The sequence below is a fragment of the Pteropus alecto genome, unplaced genomic scaffold (assembly GCF_000325575.1).
Source record: "Pteropus alecto unplaced genomic scaffold, ASM32557v1 scaffold95, whole genome shotgun sequence".
Lineage (NCBI taxonomy): Eukaryota > Metazoa > Chordata > Mammalia > Chiroptera > Pteropodidae > Pteropus > Pteropus alecto.
The window spans coordinates 17,243,825-17,260,995 of NW_006441071.1; positions in this window are offsets into that span (position 1 = coordinate 17,243,825).

Here is a 17,171-nt window from a genome sequence, read left to right on the forward strand (position 1 = left end):
CGCCGCTCGCGCTCCGGGTCTCGCCTGAGCCCCCGGCCCCTCCTCCGGCTCCCGGCCGGGCGCACGGAGCGGGAAAGGTGGTCGTTTGCCCGAGGGGACTGATGGGGTCCTCCAGTCTCTTCGACAGAAGCCTCAGCGGGTCTCCGGTTTTTGAAGCAGCAGCTGTGGCCAACCTCTGCGCGCAGCAACAGACCACGCTGCAGGACCACGAAGCCGAGCAGCGGCGTCGGCCCCTGTTGTCTGTTCCCTCTCGGTCCTTAGTTACTTTGCCGCTGTCCCGGGCCCCTTAAATAACGCCCGCACCTCTCGGCCGGGCGGCGGACGGGGTCCTTGGAACGCGCTGCAGTACTGCGTTTTCGCCGCTAGGGCGCGAGCTTCTCGGGTTTGGGGCCGGAGCAAGGCGGCTGCGTTTGCAGCCCTAGAGGGGGACTGCCCACTCTTGCAGGAAAAGCAGAAAGCCTCTGGATTACCATGCCGTGAAAAGCTTGGCTTGTTTTTCCTGACCGCTTCTCAGTTGTGGTTGATCAGAACTTAAAGTGTATTTGAGCCTGGCTTAAGGCGTCAGCCCCAGATATGGCTGGGAAGGAGGAAGGGGACCTTTGCTTTGCTGCAGAGACCAGGTGGCAGTTGCTGTGCGTTAATGAAAAGCAGTGTGCCGGACAGCCTCAGGAGACCTGGGCTCTGGCGCCAGCCTCACCTGTAATTAGCTATGTAATATGAGCCAAATCATTCCCCCTTTTTGGGACACAGATTTCTCAATAATAAATTATATTTACACCGAGCCTTATACTTTGCAAAGCCCTCTACATACACATATTCTCATGTAGCAAAATGAAGATAAGCCTTGGTTATCCAGATCCGTTGGGGAACAGGTCTTTTTACCAGACCGTGTTTCCATACTATTTTAAGCACAATGCCTCCAGAAAAATCTGGGGGCGTAGCCCGAAGCATTCTCGAAGTTTTGCGTTTTAAAGTTCGTATGAATTTTGCATTCTACTCCATAATGAACCTTTCTTCTTTAATAAGGAAAATAATAGCTTCCCCTCCCCAATAAGATTTTTTTATTAAAGTTGAAATATACCAGGAAGATGTATCATGCTTGTCCTGTGACATTACATATTCATTTTTTTTTTCAGCAAATATTTATTCGCATGTATTCCAGACATGGTCCTTATGCTCCCAGAGTCCACAGAACCCTGGAAGAAACAGGTATTAAATAATCGACTGATAATTAAGTGCAACTCTGATCAATTCTTAAATGCTAAGGGTTCACAGGGAAACCTAATCTAGACTCCGGGATTAGGTAAAGCTTTCCAAGGAAATGACCTTTCCGGTTGCCCAGGAGAGGCAGCAATGAGACTCTTTTAGGTACCGGGAAAAATGTGCAGAAGCCCACCAGGTGGGGCTGAAGTGAGAAGGGAGTGTGAAATGGGCTGGAGAGGTAGACAGCAGCAGCCAGAACCTGAAAGACCTTGTGGGTCCATTTTAAATAATGATTTTTTTTTTCCTTATTATAAGTGTTGGGAGAGGCTGGTCATGACCACATTTCAGTTCCTGAGAGATCAGTGAGGTAGCTCTGTGAAAACTGATTCATGAAGGGCAGGGACCAGGCTGGACACATCCTGCCTATGCTACTTAGAGAGTGTTTAGGGTTTCGGTTTCTGCAGGGACTGCTCTTTTGCTTGTTTTTTAGTTCTTGCCTCTGCTTTCATATGTACCAGCTTGAGGAACTTTCAGGGTGCCTCTCTGTAATAGTCTCTGTTCTGTTACTTTTAATCTGTTGTGGATTTAGGAAGGAAATTAATTTACTTTGTTAGAATTTCAGGTTAAGTAAGGGGATATAGGTTCTGAGTGAGAGGCTCTTTTCTGTGTATACATTTAGTGCCATGTGATTAGTTATCTCAGATTTCTACTTTTGCATTGTATTTTCAGTAAGGTAAAGTTCCTTGATGCACGAGTAAGAGATACATTATGGTTTTAATAATACCTTCCTCTCTAATCTTGCATCACAGGATTTTTGTGCCTATTAAAGTATGTGAAATTACTCTGCAAAGTATTAAGTGCCATATAAAGAAAAGTAATAACTGTTATAATGGCATCGTAGAGACCTCCAAAACTAATTAGTTACTAAATATTCATATCTGGAAAACTACTCCTTCCTGCTCCTCCTGCCCTCCCATGAAAAACACAGATATGCCTGTTCCTCACGGAGAGTGTGAATCGTCATCTTAAGTGTTCCTGTTGCTCTTTGTGCCTTGACTGGCAGGAAACTCAAAGCCAAATTTACAGATCATTGTAGGAAATGGGTGGGTCCATGTGGCTTTTATATCTATGTCATAGCTCTTCCTTTGGCCCTGTTCTTCTATCTATAGTTTTCCTGTGCCTGCTTTATTGGTATTTTTCTACTTATAGGTATTCTTATAGGCTACTTCAAATATTTGTATCCACCTATTTCTTTTAACAAGGGTCAAAACTGCTATTAAGTGTTTCAGAAGGTAGTATATAACATACTGGCAACCTGCCAGCCATTGTAGCAGCTAATGATACTATAGACACTATGCCAAGTGACTTAGGTTTAAAGCCTTGTCCAGCATTGCATGTGGATCAGAAGTCTCTGTGCATGCCAGTTTAGAGCCTCATATTACAGGGAAACTCAAGGTTGTCTCCCACTGGCTCATAGATAATTCCCTTTAGTGTGATTTCTGAGGTTCCAACTCCTTCAGCTGGCCCTGTCCATACAAGTTTATCTTACTGATACAAGCACTGTTCATTACTTGGTAAGAAGTCAGGGATCCATGATATTATTCATTTAGGTTTATTTTTGTCAGTTAAGACCTAGAGATTCCAGGATTCACTAAATTCATTCAAACTTCACAAAACTGTGACCATGTCTTTCAGCCTTTCATATAATACTAGACAACCAAAATCAGAATTGTCTCTTCTCACAGAGGTAGATACTTTCTCTTCATTTCAAGATCCTTAGTAATTATCTATCTCTTTTAGTCCTTGCATTTAAACTTATGAGCTGAAGTTGTAGGTAGCAAAAACCTTCAACAACCTTTGGGTAATGAGGCTTTTCTTGAGGATTTCATTTCTACTAATATTTGGTAATCCAGCTAACTTTCTAATCCCTAGTATAGCCACCTTTGTCACAGGATTTAAAATGTATGAACAACAACAATAACAAAAACAATTATGAAGTGTATGTATCCTAAACTTCAATATATTTACTTTTATATACTGGCTCTTATTTCACCAGCTTTTTCTTTAGACATAATTTCTGTCCTGGCTTTAGATAGGCCTCCTTTTCCTTTCTATTCCCCGAACAGGTTAGGCTTCCTCTCTCTCTTTTTCTTGAATCACATTCACTGCACCTAGAATTTTGTACTATGGCTATGCTTATCATCGGAAAACACTGTGATGTCACATAGAGTAATTCTACTCTGAAAATGAAGTTTCTGAATAAAGGGTAGCATGGGAACATAACTGTCTTTTTTAAAAGGTTATATGCCCATCCCTGGCCAGTGGCATGGCTCCCAGTCCTGTAGCTGAGTCAGTTCTCCCCAAACCACATGGTTGATTGAGGACAGAGCAAGATCAAGGAACCACAGAGTGTGAGAAATAGACAGAGGCAAATGAAAACATCAACTACCCTGTTCATCTCAGGCTTGTAATAATGAAAAATGAGAATCTTTAACTTACTGTAATAAGGGAATCGGTATGTAGATTGACATGCCTTTATAGCGATATAGTATGCAGTATTAAAGATACCACAACCAAATTTTTTAACATGAAAAATTTAAGTTCTTGTGAAAAAAAATTAAGTTCTTACCTTGAACTGAAAAAAATCTAGATACTAAATTATGTAGGCAGTTGATTATAGAAAAAAGTACATCAAAATGTTAATAGTAGTCCACTCGAGTAGTAGGGTTATTTTCCTTCTTCTATGTATTGGTAGTTAAATTTTTTTTTACAATGTACATATGACCTTAACAACTTGAAAATATCAGATTATTTAAAACATGGCTGTGAAATTAACAACATTACCAACCAGATGCCAGAAAAATAACTGTTGAGTCATTTTACATTTCTAATAATTTTTTTCCAGATTTGATTTATCCTTCTAAGCTTTTTTCAGATACCACATACTTCAAGAAAACATTTTCAGACTCACTGATACACCTTGTTGTCTGAGCATTTGTTTGTAGCTTTAGCGGTCTTATAACCTTATGGGATGTCAGGCTATAAATAGATAAAAATTGATAAAATTGTTTGCTCATTCTGCTTAACATCTGCTGATGTACTTTGTTGTATCCCAATTTATTTCGGTCTGTTAAATATCTGATTATTATGGTCATGTGGTAGGAACAGCATAAAATATTGATTTAGTTCACCCTACAAACTAGAAATAACTTTACCAGAAGAAACTAACAGTTGCTTCCATATAAAATATAACATTACAACCAGGAGTATATGTCCTTAAAAATAAGTTGTGAAATTAAGTCCTCAGCAACTTCAGAAGAATTTTTCTCTCAATATGTGTTTGGTACAGTAGATATTTTTACCATCTTATTAATAGATAAATGATAGCAAACACCAATAGTTTAAGGAAGATGGGTAGGATAAAAATATAAAATTGAGAAAATTCTGATAACCAATTTTTTTCTTTTACTGGTTCATAAACCAAGAACTAGGCTACCATTATTCATTTTGGCAGGAGATACCTCAGTGTCGTTTCTGGAATAGCACTGACATATGGAAGCCTGATTTAAAATCACTGCTCTATTCCTGTTTTCTGTTAGGTATTTTCCTTCAGGTACGTTGGTATCACCTCTCCAACTAGTTCATAAGCCCTTCAGGATTTACGACCAAATGTCAATTATATTCCCTTTGTGTTCCCTCCACCAAACACCTAGTGTGTAGTAGAGTACCTAGAAAGTACTCATCAAATATTTGTTGGCTGATTGATATATAAATTAACTATCATTCCAGTTAAGCTGTTCAAGAAGATTATCAAAGTGATTTGCCTTTAAAATAATTTCTTTTTCCTTCATTACTATTTTATCAGCATTAAATAGCCTCTGGAAAAGTTATAGATATTTCTATTGACTCAAAAATAAGGAACCCATGTAAGGCTTCAATAGTAAATGAAATCGGTGTAAGCAATTTTATCAGAACTTCAGTCCCCTCTGCCAGGCAAAGGGGCCCATCTCTGTCTGTTTGTCTCTCTGTCTCTCTCTTGTCTCTCTCTGTCTCTCTCTGTCTCTTGATCTATCTCTATCTCTATCTCTCTACTCCCCACACTGCCCCCACTCTCTCTCACACACAGAAGCAAGATCCTGTAAAATTCTATTTAGCTTAACCTCTACTTCTTGGGAGTTTTCCCTATAAGCTTGTACAGTATCAGTATTCAGGATGAACAATAACGATATAACGATATAAGTCATGGCCATACTGAAATTTTCCAATAGGTTATATTGCCAGAAAGCCACTAAATATATAGATCTTTATTCCACAAGCTGTGTTAAACTCCTAATATATGCTAGCCACTGTAGTTGGCATTAGAGAGACCAAACCAAATATTACAAGTTCTCTACCTTTAAGGTCTTTTCTGCCTTAAGAAAGGCAGACAGACCTATAAAGAAATCATTTCAGTGAAGTGCACTGGCTATAATAAAAGATGTACAAAGGAGAGCCTGGCCAAATAGTGTCTTTGTTATTATTTTTTGTTCGTTTGTTTTGCTAAGTATAATGTGTTTGGGGAATTAAATCAATTCTTTATCTTCTAGAAGTCAGGTCTATAGTTAAATGAGCAGATTTTTTCTTAAAAGAAGATTTGCTTCCTTATGAGTGTAAAAAATATATATGGTCACCTAGATATGATGATTTTTTCTGAACCAAAAAGCTTGTGAATTTCTCCTAGGTGAGAAATGTGTGCATTTTAAATCACGATGGGCAGACAAATGTTTCTGCTTCAAGAAAAATAATAGAGATCATCCCCCTAATGGACAAACCTGAAAGCTGAAAAGAAAGGACCTACCTAGGATCTTTGACTTTTTCTGTTAAACAGAAAACTGACTTTTAAAAAGGGACATTAGTCAATGTAAACTTAACAAACAAACAAACAAAAAACACTTTCTACTTCGATTTTATTCCTCAGAGGAATTTATCCTCCTTCGGCCTTCTAGCTCAAACTCATCTTTCTATTAAATCGTACTGTGGAGATGCTTCAGTTAGGTCAGTTTTGCTATGGATTGAATTTTGAAGGCACATTTTAATTTCAGCATTCACTCAGCTGAGCACTGCTAAATTGAATAGGCTGTGGTTATGAGAACTGCAGGAACTGAGATGGAACCAAGAAAGCTGTCACTAGAGAAACCGTTTGAGAGCTGACAGACTTTAAGTCGCTCTTAATAAGGTCTGACAGGTTAAGGAATAACCCATTCTGGGGTTCAGGAAAGCAACTTTTCACCTTTCCTTGCCATTAGGGAATTATTTTCCCTCATGCTGCTGCAAGCTTATCAAGAAAACGGAACTGAAATGGGTCCCAGTGAGCTGTGTAGCATAAATCTGAAACTTGTGCAACAATAAAATTCCCTTGCCAAGTGGATGGGTAGGGCTGTGTTGCTAGCATCAGGGATGCATTTTAATTTTGTTTGCATATAACGAAGAATAATCCTTTAGGCTTCTGTATAGTCTTCTGCTAAAAAAAGATGATTGAGAGATTTCAGCTATAGACTCTCTTGATCAATGTTGAATGTTAATGTAATAGAAAGTTAAGTATTTCCAAAATTCTTCCATGGATCACTACTAGTTCTGGGGGAAGACAGTGGCTATCATGTGGGAAAAAAAAAAAGTTCCAACATCAAATAAGCCTGAAGAACCCTGAAGTAAACTAAATTTTGTAAACTAAAGTTTGTTTTTGTTGTTGTTTTATATTGCAAGGCTTCTATGAGTCTTTGTGAATTTCCAAGAGGAGACTACAGATAGAAGATCTAAAACATTTAGTGTTTCCTTTGCAAGAAATCTTTAGCAGGACAGGGAAGGCTATGTTATGATTTTTATGGGCCCCTTCCTTCATAAACAAATATAAAGGATTATATTTTATAACTGTTTGTATAAAGCTGACTATATTAATATTACATAACAAAACATTTTCTTTGACCTAAAAATTCTTTTTTTTCTGCTTCTAATTTTAAAAGAAATTATAACATTTTTGTGGGCCCCCCAAAGTATTGTGGACACTAAGTATTATATATACTCTGTCTAATAGGGAAGTTGGACCTGAGGACAGGTGTTACATAGGCGAAGTGAGTCACTGCACAAAACATACACAATGGAATCGAGAGGCAAAATATGGCATTCCATCAGAGGAAATGAGACAGGTTGTTGCAGGGTCATTCCTTTCCTCCATGCTCTGGTAACTGAAGAAACAAAAGGAGAGACACACACACACACACACACACACACACACACCCACCCACCATGGCATGAAAACAGACTGTAGCACATCTCCATGTCGTTGATTCTATGTGAACTCTATCCATTCAGAAATTTCCTTTAAACTAAAATACTGTACCTATTTTTATGTGTTCAGTGTAAATCTACACAGGGCTAGATATACTAGCTGGAATAAAGGAATCTTAGTCATGTCTACATATGAATTTAAACACCTTTTCCTACTCAGGGCATCTTGGGGACAAAAAGTCCTGTAGCTTAGCTTGATATCATCAACCTTTATTATACACAAAACTTTCAATTTGTGGTTCTATTATTTTGTCACAGTGGACTCACTGGGCAGAGATAATGACAGATGAACAGTATTAATTCTTCTCTGGCAAGTAAAGTAGGGCTAAGGAACTGTGGGTAAGGCTCACAGTGACTTGGGCATGATACCAAATTTGACTGTGCTAGCCATATTGCCACTTTCTGACTTAGGAGCAAAGGTAAATGGATATTAGACATACACGAGGTATGTATAAGACTTTAATACATCATCAATATGGCATATAAAATTAGTGTGGAAAAGATGGGTTATTTAATAAGTGATACCAGGCCAACTGACTAGCCAGTTGTGACAAAATAAACTAGATATCCATATCGCCCATTACATCAAAATAAATTCCAGATACTTCAAAAATGAAAATGTAAAATAATGAGGTAATAAAAATACTTTAAGAAAACATATGTGGATATTATTTTAATCTTGGAGTAGAGAAGGCCTTTCTAAGCATGATACTTTTTATACTCCTATTAGGAAATGCTGATAAATAAAACCACTAAAACTGAAGAATTTCTATACCAAATAATTGAAAACTAAGAGTCAAAAGAATACCTTAGAAAATCATGCATATAACATAATTATATGCATGATTTACATGCATATATTATATCATTCCCTGATATAAAAGAGTTTTGACAAGTCAACCAGAAAATATAAGCAAAAAGAAATATAGACAAAGGACAATAATGGCCAATTACTAAAAGAAAAACAAATGACCAAAAGGTCTATGAAAAGGTGCTTAACTTCTCTAATAAAGAATTACAAAAGATGACAATGACAATATTTTATACCTATTAGATTGGCCAAAATAAGACTAAAGTAGATAATATACTATATTGTTGAAGATACAAGAAAACAAGCATTTTCATTATACAATAGTGGTGAGTATAAACAATATTTGTAAAGGCCTGCTTAGCCCTAAGTTTTGTCCCAGAAATCTCATTTCTAGAAATTGATCACATAGAAATACTCAAGAGTACTGGGTGTTTTTCTAAAATAATCAAACATTTCAGACATTTTTGCATTGCACAGGTACACAAAGATGTGTATATTCAATGTAGCATTGCTGATAATAGTGAATTGGTAACCAAAAGGACTATCAATAGCGAATTGGTTAAATCACAGTATACCAAAAAAGTAATATTATAAACCTTTAAAACAAATGGGGGGCTCCAAGGGAAATTGTCTGCAATGTAGTGTTAACTGAACATTCAAGTTACAAACAGTATGTTTAGGATGATCCCATTATTATTTTTTAAATGTTAGCTATTCATCCTAAATTGGGACTAATATGCACTAAACTATAATAATGATAGTCACTCTCTCCGTCATAAATACCTATAACACTTGAAACTTTTATAACAAGCATTTGTTATTCTTGTACTTGGAAAAAATAGTTTGCAAAAAGAGCACACAAAAATCGCCATTAATAAATTTTAGTAGAATTGTACTTTTTAAAAAAGATTCTTTTACCTTTTCAGGCCCAACTAATCATCTTATAGCACTGAAGTGCCTAGTAAGAGAATTCAGAGTCAGTCAACCTTTTTCCCATCTATCTGACCTCTGTATAGGCTGCTAGTGCCCGATGGAATTAGAAAAACTGTCACCATTGGCTTAAAAGTTCACACAGATTTTCTTTATTAAAGTCAGAAACCTGGAATCTATGATGAGCACATACCATGAGATTTCTCTGCTGCTCCAGACACAGCAGTGATTGTTTATGAGTCATATTATATATTATTAAATTATAAACTAATATACTCTCCTTATAGAAAATTTGGTAAAAATGAAATAATTCAAAGAACAAAAATACCCATAGCTCCTTCACTCAAAGCAACTGTCAGCATCTACTTTTAAAAATTATTTTCCCCTCACTTCTTCATTTTTACACAAGTATGTGATCATATTATATAAACAATTTTGCATCTGGCTTTCCTCATCTAGCACATTTTATCACATTATTTTAAAAGGTCCTTTACGAACACAATTTTTAATGGCTACAAAATATTTTATAATTTAACTAATCATCCCCTGTATAGTTTGATATTTAAATTTCTTCCAAATTTTCATTAATATAAATAATGTTCAGTGAATATCTTTTGCATAAAGCCTTTTCTTTTTTCAGAATTTCTCCTTTAGTGTGATTCCTACAAGAGGGATTACTGTATTCAAGGATGTCTAGACTTTTTATACAAACAGCTAAATTGCCTATTCTTATTTACACCTCCACCAGTAATAAGAAAGGGTACCTGTTTTATTTCTCTTGTAAACATTTGATGTTATTATTAAAACAAAACAAAAAACTTTTGCTAATTTGATAGGGATAAATTGAAGTCTAATTTGCATTTCTTTGCTACTAAGACAATATTTTTCTGCCATGTCTGTTAACCACATTTTTCCTTTTGTGATGTGGGTGTGCGGGCGGGTGTAGTATCTGTTTATGTCCTTTACCCATTCATTGACTGGGTCTTACTTAGTCTTTTTCTTATCAAGCTGCAAGAATTCTTCGTATATCCAAAAGTATTCATAAATATTTTATAATTCTAAAAGAATCCTAAATTTACAGAAAATTTGCAAGTACAATATAAAGAACATTCATTAAAAAAAATCTGTGGCATTTCTGCAAATGTTGCCTCCAAGTCATAGTTTATCTTTTTTATTGTTAGTATTTAGTTTTAATTTTAGACTTAAAATTTTAGTTTTCTGGGCATTTTTTATCTGAATTGTTTAATCCTTTCTAAGATAGTTCCCTGCTCAAGAAATGATTTACTTCTGTTTTTGTCAAGATCTTTACAAATGTTTTGACTTATTTTATTTTTATCCTTTAGTTCATCCAAAAGTATGAGATAAATATCTGAATTAATTTTCCCAAAATATTTAATATTTCCCAAATAAGTTACTGAATAATCTTCCTGTTATTTGTTCACAGTGCCCCATTTATCACACATTAAAATCTTACATATATAGTCATCTGTTTTGTACATGTGTCGGCCTACTCCTATATCTATGCTATATGTCTTAAATTATTATAGCTCTAGATAAGCCCCATTAATATAGTCACTATTTCCCCAAACTTTGTAATTATTTTGTAGAGAAAACTGTGACTTTAATTGGAATTGAATTATATAATATGGTAACTAACAAATTTCAAAATTTGTTCTCTTCATTGAAAAAAATTTCTTTTTATATCTTTCATCAGTTTTGTGGTTTTCTTCGTATAGTCTTTTACATTTCTTAAGATATTAGACTACACTGTAAATATAATTTTATTGTGTTTTGTAACTGATTACTGCTGCCATATTAAGAACAAGCAAAATGTTGTCTAATAACAAAGAACCAATTGCATATTTTGTCTAGCACCTTATTGGATTTAAATAATTCCAGAGATTTTATTATTATAGCTTTTCTAGTATATAATATTATTCATAAGCAATGATAATTATATTTCCCCTTTTACAAAATTTAGATCTCAGTTCTGTGCCATGTATTTTTTGTGGTGGCCAGAATTCTAACTCAATGTTAAATAATAATAACTAAAGTTATATACTGACTTTGTTTCTAATTTTAATAAATATGTTTCTATGAAGAATTATATGGCTATGGTATCAGATAGTTTTTTTTTAAATGTTAAGATAATAGCTTTTTGGTCCTAGGTTATTAAGAGCTTTTTAAAAAATCATGGACAGTCTCAACTTTATTTTATACCTTTTCAGCATCAACTGAAATGATATAGGTTTTTTTTTCTTTTAGTTAGGCTACTGATGTGATATGTTAATATAATTAAAAATATTAAACCATCTATAAATCTGAGATACATTAAACTTCTATTTGTGATCTATTATCAATTAAATTATCTATTTGTTTACTTATCTGTAGCTATATCCCCAACATTATCTCAGTAGATTGAAGGTTGCTTATAAGGATACATAAAATATAATAAGACAGCAAAAATTCAAAATCGGAAATGACACATAGGTAGGCGAGAGAGCAGTTAAGGGACTTGTCCAAGTTCATACAGGTAATAAATAATAAGTGGTAAAGCTAATTGCAAACTCAGAGCATGTGCTCTTTTTTTACCATGCTTGCTCTAAGAGTACTTGGCTTTCTGATATTCTTCAGGTTTGATCCTGGGGTTGAGTTTCATTTGAAAGAATCCTTGGCTCTCCTGAAATTCTCTTAAATACTGTGTTTCTCAATTGAGATTTTATTAAAGTTAGGCAACAATGAGTTTGCATTCTGTAACAAGTACCCAGCATTCTAGATAAAACAATAATCTCATAATCTTCCACTGTAATTATATGTTCAACATAGTTCAAATTAAGGCAATATAACTGAATAAATGTGTCAAGAAACCACATTAAAATACTTTTGGTTATCAGTGTTGCCAATTATAAGTTGTTCTGTTCAGCAAAGATGACACTCTTAAATTTGACATAATGTAGCAATTCAGGTTTACTACATAATCACGTCTACCCATGCCTGTCAAATATTTATTTAAATAAGAAGCCAAATTATGTTGCCCTCTATTATTAGCTTTTGATGGTTTGCTTTCCAATGAAGCTACCACACTCTTGAACAGGGGTTTCAAATTGGCAGCCATAGGCTGTCTATATGAAGCCAAGAAGACAGTCGGCTGTTTTGTTATCTGCCCACAGTATTTTTAAAAGACAGTATAACTAAGTAAAATACAAAGAGCTCAGCATGTGGTTTTACATCCAGCCAGCTTTACACATTTACTCTAACTGCATGCTCTTGGAGTCATTTGAGATTGTGACATTGCTCAAGGGTAGGCTAACACACAAGCCAGAAAAGCAGTTTCAGTATCTTGATTTAGATTTTTTCCTTTTGGTCCTTTATTTTGATTTTGATATATATTTATTTATACTCCTTTATCTACTCTGGTACAGACTTAAGCAACTCAACAAATCCTAAAGTGTATTTATTCCTATTTAGTTATATTTTCAATTTGTAATATGTTTCCCCAGTCTAACCATAAGGTTCACCTTTCTTCCTGATGCCTTATTTGGATACATGATGGCTATCTGAATATCTTATTTAGAGAAATAACTCTATGTGCTTTTTCAGTTGACATACCATATCAGCTTTTTATTGAATAGTAGTGATAAACTCTGCTTGTCTGTGAGTCTTCCCTCTCATCTACCCTAAAAAATGAGAGTACTTTAAAAATTAAGTAAACATTCTTTTAAAAACATAAACATCATAAGGAAGATAAAATAGAAAACCTTTTAAAGTCATAATTTCACTTATCTGCCATCACTTTTTAAAAATTATAGCCATCCATATATATATGAAGTTGTATCTGTGTGGCTTTGATTTGCAATTTCTAATAATTAATGATGTTGAGGATCTTTTCATGTACTTATTGGACATTTGTATTTTTCTATGAAGTGTTCAAATTTTTTGCCCATTACTGTATTGGATTATTTGCTTTTTATTGTTGAGTTTTAAGTTTTTTAAAATATTCTAGAGACTAATCTCTTATCAGATATATGATTTGTATATATTTTCTGTTTTTTCACTTTTTGATAGTGTCCTTTGTAGTACAAAAGTTTTTAATTTAGAAGCCCAATTTATTATTTCTTTTGTTACTTGTACTTTTGATGTCACAACTAAAAAAAAAAAATCATTGCCTACTACAAGGCCACAGAAATATACACTTGTCTTTTCTTCTAAGAGTTTTATAGTTTTAACTCTTACACTGAGGCCTTTAATCCTTTTTGAGTTAATTTTTGTGAATGGTAAACAGTGGGGATCCAAACTTTCTTTTGCATGCATGCTGATGTTCAGTTGTCTCAATGTTATTTGTTGAAAAGACTATTTCTCCCCATTGAATGATCTTGGCACCCTTATTAAAATACAGTTGACCATACATGTAGGTTTTTTCTTTCCCCTTGGATTTTTGATTCTATTCCATCGATCTAAATGTCTATTCTTAAGTCAGTACTACATTGTCTTCGTTACTATAGCTTTGTAGTTGTGTTTGAAATGGGGGACTTGTTTCTCTCATCCATTACTGATTTTTTCCATTTCCTTCTGTTTTGTGACAATGTGGACAGTATAAATGTATTCTTTGTAACTTGTTTTTTCCTCTATCTGATTTAAAAGATAACTGCATGTTGTAATAATTATAAATTTGTTAGTGGGCCCACAACGTATAAAGAAGTATACAGTAACAGAATAAAAATGGTAGAGACTAAAGCTATAAAGTACACAAATTTTTGTATACTATTGAAACTAAGTTGGTATTAGTCCAACTAGATATAAATTAAGACGCTAATGGTATTTCTCAGGGAAACCACTAAAAACAAGAACCTCAAAATATGTATAAAAGAAACAAAAGAAACCAAAATAGTACACTACAAAATACCTACTAAACAACAACAAAAAAGGCAACTATGGAATAATTAAGGAACAAAATAAGACAGAAAAAATAGTGACAAATATAAATCCTACCTTATCAGTAATTACATTAAATGTAAACTGATTAAACTGAAAGGCAGAGATTGGAAGAATGATTTTTTCTAAAAACATGATATCAAGAGAATGAGAAGACAACTCACAGACTGCTAGTGAGCCCTCTAATTTTTCAGTACAATAACTGTATAATTATTCAACACAACTTTGCAGAATTTCTATTTCATTCCTTTTAAAATATCTTTCTAGATAGTCTCTATTTGGTGATACATAGTTCTTATTTTCAGTTCTTTAAACAAGGTTCTTTTAGCTCTGACATATTTAAAATTGCTATTTTAAAGTCTCTGTCTAGTAAATCTAATGTCTTTTTTTCTCATGAACAGTTCTATTGTTTTTTTTTCCTGAATATAAATCATACTTTTTCATTCCATATTTTTATTGAAAATTGGGCATTTTGAATAATATAGCGTGTCAACTCTAGGAATTATATTCTCCCCCATCCCCAGGGTTTATTGTCACTGCTCGTTTAGTGACATTTCTGAACTGATTTTGTAAAGCTCTGTGGCATGTAACCATTGAGGTCTCTACTCAGTAGCATAATGTTCAGGTAACGATTGGACAGAGATTTCCTTGAATCAATAAATCTGCTAGTTATTGCTGAGAGCTTCTATGTGCATGTTGGGGCATGGCTTCCACACACACCCTAGCAGTTTGTAACTGTTTAGCATTCATTTCCAGCTTGTGAATTGAGAGGTGACAGCTTACAGCCTTCTCGTGTCTTTTCTGACAATATGCACAATCCTATACATTTGCATGGCCTTCTAGATTCGATTTTTTTTTTTACTGATCATGTCATGATTAGGACTTTTTGTGTCCTGTCCAATAATGTTTATCCCAAGATTGCAAAAATACTGTTTTCTAGTGGGTTCTTAGTTTTATGTTTACGACACATTTTAATTTTTTGTGTATTATTAGAGGTAAGAGTTGAGGCTTATTCTTCCATATAGAGATCTTATTCCAGCACTATGTATTAGGTTTCCCTATTGAAATAACTTGATGCCTGGTCTAAAGTCAATTGACTGTGTATGTATAGGTTTGTTTCTGGGATCTATTTTGTCTCACTAGTTTGTCTATTTTTATGCCAAAACCAGTCTTGATTACTATAGCTTTAAAGTAAGTCATTTTTCAAGATTGCTTTGGTTATTTTCAATCCTTTTCTTTTATATATAAATTTTATAGTTCATCACCTTCACTTGAGAAAACCCTGACATTTTGATGTTTTTTTGAATCCATGTAGCAATTTGAAAGAAATGTTTTGTATATTGTCTAGGCCATAAATGATACTTTACTTTAAAAATAACTCTGTACTCTAAATTTTTTTCTTCTTTTATTGTGAATATAACAATTGGGAAAAGTACATAATATATAAAATGTGTATCCATGGCTCAGTTTAAGAAACACAACCCTGCCAGTATCCCACAAGTTCTCCATCTTGTTCCAGCCTTTGATCATAGCTGTTTTTTGCTAAATAGATGGAACCACTGTCCTCACCTTTACAATAATTTTCTTGCTTAATAGATTTTACCATCTATTTTTAAAACTTTACATGAATGAAATAATGTTTATTTTACCCTCATGCATCAAAGATTTTTTTCTGTATTTAGAATGGCAGTTACATAATTCCAGCATATTGAATTTATCATTCCCACTCTCTGCTGACTTCAAATGTTGCTAACAGTTAAGTCAGCTGTCAGTTTAACATATCTTTTATCTTTGGCTAATCTTAAAGACTTTTTGCATTGGTGTTCTGCAGTTTATTTTTGTTTTTAGTATTTTTTTTCCTAACATTTTTAGTTCTGTGCAATAGGATTGTTGGTCTTGCCATACTGGAAATATGAATTTTATTTTAAAATGAGAATCTTACTTTACATATTTTTCTTTTAAAAATTGACTTTTTTCATGTAATTCTATTTTTATGGCAGTATAGTATACTATTGTAGGAAAATACCAACTTACTGAATCTCCTATTGTTATACATTCAAGTTTTTTTTTCTACAAAAAGTTACACAAACCACTTTAATCAAAAGATTCCTTCACATGCAATAACTAACTTTAAATCATAACAATGCCATGAGTTAGATAGTTAAGGCTCTACAAAATTTACTTGAAACTATAACAAATGAGGTGACTGATTCTGCACCAGTCCCATTTATTCACCCATCTTCAAGTATTCTCTTAATGTGTCTAGGGAGATCACTGGCAACATGAGAATACAAAAATATGATGGGGGCATTTCAGCCCACAGTTAGCTGCCCTACACAGAAAGCAGACTGTTAATTACTCTGAGAGGTTTATGAGGAGTCTAATATAAGATTTTTATATCAGAGGATTCTAATACTAAAAGTGTAAATTCAAAGGTATTATGTGTCTGTTGTTCATATAATGAATGAGTGATAAGGGAATTCTTCCTGGCAACTAGGGTTACTCTAAGAATCTGTTAAAGAAACAATACTACAGACATCACTGCTTCTATTTTCAACTTTAGTATATAACATAGGACATATGCGATATTTTACTTCTCATAAGAAAAGGGCATACTGTAACTTGTGATTTTAAATAAAGTTGATGCCCAATCTAGCCATTTTGGAGTGAAGACAGGTGCCATGCCACTTATCTTCAAAAAAAGAGCATCAAAAGCAAAAATTTGAGCTCCCAACATGAGGAAAGTGATGCTGCTAAATGTAGACAAATGATAAAAGGTTTATCATATTTAAAAAATGTAACTGGCTGGTGTATCATCCTATCTCTGTTATTGTTAAACTTTAATTTCAAGATACATACTATTAAGCAATTTCTCAGAGAAGTATTTTGTTAATATTGTTGTCAAACTTCTTAATCTATCAAGACTACCTTTAGTAAGCTAATTCCTTTCTCTAGCATATCAAAGCAAAAA